The sequence below is a fragment of the Pocillopora damicornis genome, chromosome 11, assembly GCF_964200805.1.
Source record: "Pocillopora damicornis chromosome 11, jaPocDami1.2, whole genome shotgun sequence".
Classification (NCBI taxonomy): Eukaryota; Metazoa; Cnidaria; class Anthozoa; order Scleractinia; family Pocilloporidae; genus Pocillopora; species Pocillopora damicornis.
Window position 1 is genome coordinate 18,772,229 of NC_142680.1, and position 6,000 is coordinate 18,778,228.

Sequence of the window (6,000 nt, forward strand, 5' to 3'; positions counted from 1 at the left end):
GAACCGAGTAAGCGACCCAATCGTGTGAAGGAAATAACAAGCTCGTAATAAGGTAAGATTGAGGAAAGTAGTGGTTATCTCTGTTAAGACTAAGTCAGGGAATTTTGAAGAGCAGGCGTGTTTGTGAGTCGTCTATTTTTTTTTGTTTTGTTTTTGCATCTTTCAAGCAAGCAGAAGTAAGCGTTAGGTGAGCGCTGTGGATGAAAAAGAAGTTATTCCTGCTCTATCGCGTGTTTTAAAGAGCATTGTTCAGGGGGCCATGTTTATTTCAAAAAGGAAATTGAGCAATGCTGAGTGTATTGACCAGATTAAAGGGGAATTTCCCCTTCTAAGGCGCGTTTGACCTGTAAACATCACGCCACATTTCTCGAGAACAATTAATTCTTCATTGCTTAGGCATTTAGGATAGTAAGGGTCAGTGTAGAATTCCTGTGTGGTATGAATAGGTAGTCATAACACAACCACTCTCCGGATAAATTTCGAGTTGCATTCTCGCAGTTCGTCCAATAATCATTCAGATAATCAGTTTGTGCGTCTGCCATCATGATATTTCTCGCTCTAACTTGAATTTCGAGGTAGGTAAGTAACAGTTTTCTTCAACTACACCTTGAGTTGTTCATTATCGCCACTGTGTGTTTGTCGACGAATCCGGTGACAACTTTTGGACGGCCAGAAGTCACGGTAAAGCGCAGTATGGAGAATCTGATTTACGCGCAGATGATCGCTTTTTGTCGCTCAGGAATGTAACTTCACGCAATTGTTCGCCTTTTCAAACAAATGAATGCGTATTTTCCCGTAATGAACAGCAAAAGGTTTATTAACGAACGTTTTGAGCCGCTTTTAGCAGAAATTAAAAGGCAATCTTTTGTACCCTTCAATTTCCTGTTATCATCAATTGCGTAATAATTTGTTTCTTCGTGCTTGTCGTTCATGCCATGCAAGTTCGTAATCCCATTTATTTAGGATATCTTGTTGGAAGTTAATACTTTGAAAACTTGAAAGAGATTTGAAATTTCATAAACATGTAAATAAAAATACCGTGATATTATGATATCAAACGTGAAATTATTTCAAACTGTTTGCTGGCAAAGAAAAGTTTGTATCAATAAAGTGGAGTTGAGGTTTGAGAAAAACTAGGTTTTGATGCTATACAAAGCTTATTGAAGTGAATTTTTGAAGGACTTTAAGTTCTAAGATGCACATTCATCCTATAGCGTCACAATCTTCGATTTCTCGGTTTCCGCATTGTAATAAGATACAATTGTTTCGGTTGAACCTCGAGGGAGAAATCTTTTAGTTTCAATTACAAAGTGCTGGGACTTGGCATCCAAACAGAAAGCAGATTCAAAGCGTAAATCTTTATTCTAACTAGAGATGAGTTTTCACCTTTTCTCAAGTCAATTTATCTGTGTAGCCACTTTCCGTATCCATGCCGTTATGCTCAATTGATAGAGCCAGTGCATGTGCGATTAAGTATTTATTAAAACGAGAATAGCATGACGAAAGAATATTTTACCTTTTCCTCTCACATATATCAATCGCTGTTTAATTTCACTTAATATGTATCTATGCTTGAACAAATTGAATCTTTCTCAGGATTTAGGTCGAGGATAGCTGTCTCCAGTGCTAACGCCGAGAATGGCTTTACAGCCTTTTACAAACAAGCAGCTGAATTACTTCAAATTTGCCTCAGTTGTAGTTAATGAGTTCGCCACTGCTTTGAGTCAGACGTTCAAATCCATGTGGGACAATAGATTTGGACATCGTCCCGGATATCAACTGTGGGATAACTCCACGGTAGTAAGAAATTTGTTTCTCGCTGAAGAAGGTGGAAAAAGGAAAGTTCCTACACACATCTCCTATGAAGAATGGGATTGTACCGCTCTGTTCCAGGCCACCATCTATGCAAGGTCCTTCGCTACGCCAGATAGCAAAGGTCATTACAAGACACTCAGTGAAATGTACGTAAGGCACCATAAAGTACCTCCCGGAAAGTTCCATCCATCTGTTGTGAGTCCAAGTGGAAATACCGCCGAAACCTTTGCTCTTGCGATTGATCAGCTTCGACTTTTACGAAACTCCCTTTGTCACGCAGGCAGGTCAGAGATTGATAAACCAACCTTTGACCAATACGTGAAGCTTGCTAAAGAAGCATTCAAAGCTCTTAGAATCATAACAGATCCCGTTGATGCCATCGGTGGACTGACAGAGTCTGACTTTCCCACCAAAGAAGTTCGCAAATTGGAAGAAAGTCTTAGACAGGAGACCAGATCATACATCGAGTGTCTCGAAGAACTAAGATCAGGTGTCGAGTGTCTCGAAGAAGTGAAATCAGGTGTCGACAAATTAATAGCACAGGGGAATGCGATAAAAGAAAAAGTTGATGACCTCGCTTTGTTGAAAGGAGAAATAGATGATTTGAAACTAAACATGGATGAAGAACAAACAGGTATAAACTGATTAAAAGCTTTACAGAATTTTTTGATTAACAACAATTTAAGATGTAATATGGCAGTCTTATAACCATTAGTTTGGCAGGGAGGAACTGAAATGAAATAGCAGCGTTTCTGCTCTTTACTCTAGTAATAATAGTTCAACGGGGCAACTTCCAGTTTTCGCAAAAGTGCTTCGTACATGTCTTGAAAATCCTGTCTTCGTCCCTAAGATGATTTTATTCTATAATCAGAATACCACCTTAAACAATCTGTTACCTTTTTTTTAAAACAATTTGTTCAAGAAGTAAGCCGCAGCCACTATATTTACCGGCATCGTGACTCTTGTGGGATGTTGTTAAGATTACAACCTCACGGAAAGAGCAAGAAGCTCATGATTAAAGCTGTGTCCCTAAAACACGATTTCCACATTTTTAATGGTACAGTAAAATGTACTATTTATCATCATCGTTATTTTTCTCTCCAAACTACCGACATGAGCTCTTTCATGATTGTATCAATTTGCTTCTTTTAAGATTCAAGGCCATTCCTTCCGCCATCAAATCTTCCTTCAAAGGTTCCACACTTCACTGGCCGTCAGAGAGAATGTGAAGACATCAGCAGTCACTTAACTTCCAAACGTTCCCGGATCGTGTCGGTATGGGGCTCGCCTGGTTTTGGTAAGACTTCTGTGGCAACTGAAGTCGGACATCGACTTCAAACTGGTGGACTTCTCGTATACTTCTTCTCCATGAGAGGGCTTCTTTCAAAGGCCGATCTGACCACGCAGCTTCTGAGCTTCTTTAGAAGACACTCCACAAGAGATCAAATTCCTCAGCAGATGTCCATAGAAGAAGAACTTTTTCTCTTTCTAAGAGACATTTCAGGTGAATTTGTGATGATTCTTGACAATGCCGATGAATTACTCGAAAGTGGAGCACCGAATGTGAAGGAGGATTTCATAAACCTTCTGGAAGTCATTCTTAGTCAATTCAAGAATTTAACATTTCTTCTTACCACAAGGGAATCTCTTGAATTTATGAATGTGCATTTTGAAGGCCATCAAGCAGTAAGAATAGGGCCATTACACGAGTCCTTCTCTCAAACCTTAGTCGGCAGATTACTTCCTAAAGCGACCGCGTCTGACTGCTCGAAAATTGCGAAAATCTACGGGTTCGTACCTTTGGCCATGAAACTGTTGTGTTCTTCCATTACTGAAGATAATGCTCAGCCGAGTCAATTTTTAGATACCTTCAAGGAATCAATAGAAAGTAGCCTTTTCGAGCTATTGGACAATCCAGATTATCCAAGCTATCTGCGATTAAAGTTCCTATTTGAATCCTCTTTTCAGAGACTCTCTTTATCTGAAAAAGAAGCGCTGGTATCACTTAGTGTTCTTTCTGGAGATTTTAACCACTCAGTTGCTACAGCTGTCATGGGTGTTAAAACAACTCTGGAGGCCAAAAAAATCTTGCATAGGCTTCGGAGAAAATCTTTCCTCGACTCTAGCTCCAAACCTGAGTCATTTTCGATGCATAAGTTGATTCTGTCGTTTGCAAGAGGAAGAGGTCAAGATGAAATGAAAGAAACCATGCTGAACTCCAAAGCACGTTTGTCTGCATTTTACGTCTCTCTTTTCGACAAGCTAAATAAACAGTTTTTGACAGGACAATCCATGCAAGCATTTATTGATTTCTATGAAGAGAAGCAGAATATTATTCAGAGTCTTATGGAGAGCTGCTCCGATCCCAAGACATGTGACGTTTCATTTGGTGTCCTCACAAAGGCGGAAATCTTTCTAGATTCCCTTTTCTGGTGCGAGGGAAAAATTATCGACAAAATGTATGATCACGCAACTGAAAAAGCTCAGGCGTTTGGAAAGAGCGTGTTCTACAGTCAGTTACTGTTGTCCTTGGCATTCACCGAAGTGACTTGGGGGATACATGGAAGATCGATGACGCTGCTCTCTAAAGCCGAGGTCTTTTCTTTGTCGGTAGATGATAAAAGAAAATTCCTTTGTTATAAAAGCATCTGTCAACTGGTTTCAGGGAAAATAGATGACGGAGCTGAGAACTTACAAAAAACTCTTTGCTTGGTGAGTGATAGCCCCGAACAACGAATTCTCAGAGTAATTGCACTGCAAATTCTTGTTACTTACTTTCTTTTCAAGAAAAAGAAAGCAACTTCTCTGGAGCTTTACACCACAGCCTTACATGAATGCAGAGCATTAGGAGACACAAGTCTCCTTGTTATTCCTCCAGTGAATAACAAAGAATTGGGAATGATCGAGGCAGATATGCCAAAGGCAGATCTTACAACCACTCAACCACTTAGATTAGAAATGATATGCGTTGTTAGCAAAGCGACGGAAATGTCCTCTGATTATGAAACAAAGCAAGCAATAAGCAAATCTGTACTAAGGATGTCAAATGAAATAGATAAACAGATCCTCCCACATTCCATTGGTTCATGGACCTTCCAGCGCAACGTCAATTCGACACTTAAAAATGTACTGAATAATCCTGAGGAAGCAACAAAGGTGTGTGACACATGGATAAATTATCATAAAATGACCTTAAAACAAAGTGGAAAAGTTAATGCAGGAGATAAAGCTAAACCCAACAAACATCTTGATTTAAATTGGCATCAAGAAAGACTACTAAGAAGCTATTTGGACCGTGGCTGCGCTATTCATCAGATGCTAAACTATCCTGGTGCCATTCAGTCCTTTCAACTTGCCCTCGACATTGCAATAGGACTCTTCGGGGAAAAACACCCAGACACAGCTCAAAGTTACTTTTCTCTCGGAGAAACACAACATGCATCAGGCGACTTCTCGTCAGCAGTTACGTCTTTTAAGCATGCTCTCAAGATTAGAACTAAACTCTTCGGGAAAGAACATCCAGATACAGCTCAGAGTTACTTTTTGTCAGCACTTAGGTCCAAACAGCGTGCTCTTGACATAAGAGTGAAACTTTTTGGGGAGGAACACCCAGACACAGCTAAAAGTTACTTTGACCTCGGAGTAACACAACATGCCTCAGGCGACTTTTTGTCAGCACTTCAATCCAAACAGCGAGCTCTTGACATAAGAGTTAGACTCTTTGGGGAAGAACACCCAGACACAGCTAAAAGTTACCTTGACCTCGGTGTAACCCAACATGCCTTAGACGACTTTTTGTCAGCACTTAAGTCCAAACAGCGTGCTCTTGACATAAGAGTTAAACTCTTTGGGGAAGAACATCCAGACTCAGCTAAGAGTTACTTTTCTCTCGGAGTAACCCAACATGCCTTAGGCGACTTTTTGGCAGCACTTCAGTCCAAGCAGTGTGCTCTTGACATAAGAGTTAAACTTTTCGGGGAAGAACACCCAGACACAGCTGAGAGTTACTTTGACCTCGGTGTTACCCAACATGGCTTAGGCCACTTTTTGTCAGCACTTCAGTCCAAACAGCGTGCTCTTGACATAAGAGTTAAAGTCTTCGGGGAAGAACATCCAGATACAGCCGAGTATTACTTCTCTCTCGGAGTAACCCAGTTTACCTCAGGTGACGTTTTGTCAGCTCTA

The 6,000-nt window shown here is 40.4% G+C and overlaps 1 protein-coding gene and 1 pseudogene across 5 annotated transcripts in view; both read left to right on the plus strand.

The window, feature by feature from the left end:
- Positions 1-6,000, plus strand: part of LOC149037961 (DNA-directed RNA polymerases I, II, and III subunit RPABC2-like) — a 112,676-nt gene that overhangs the window by 25,433 nt on the left and 81,243 nt on the right. The window lies entirely within an intron of this gene.
- The window catches only part of LOC149037966 (uncharacterized), a 4,773-nt pseudogene continuing 290 nt past the window's right edge, over positions 1,518-6,000 (plus strand).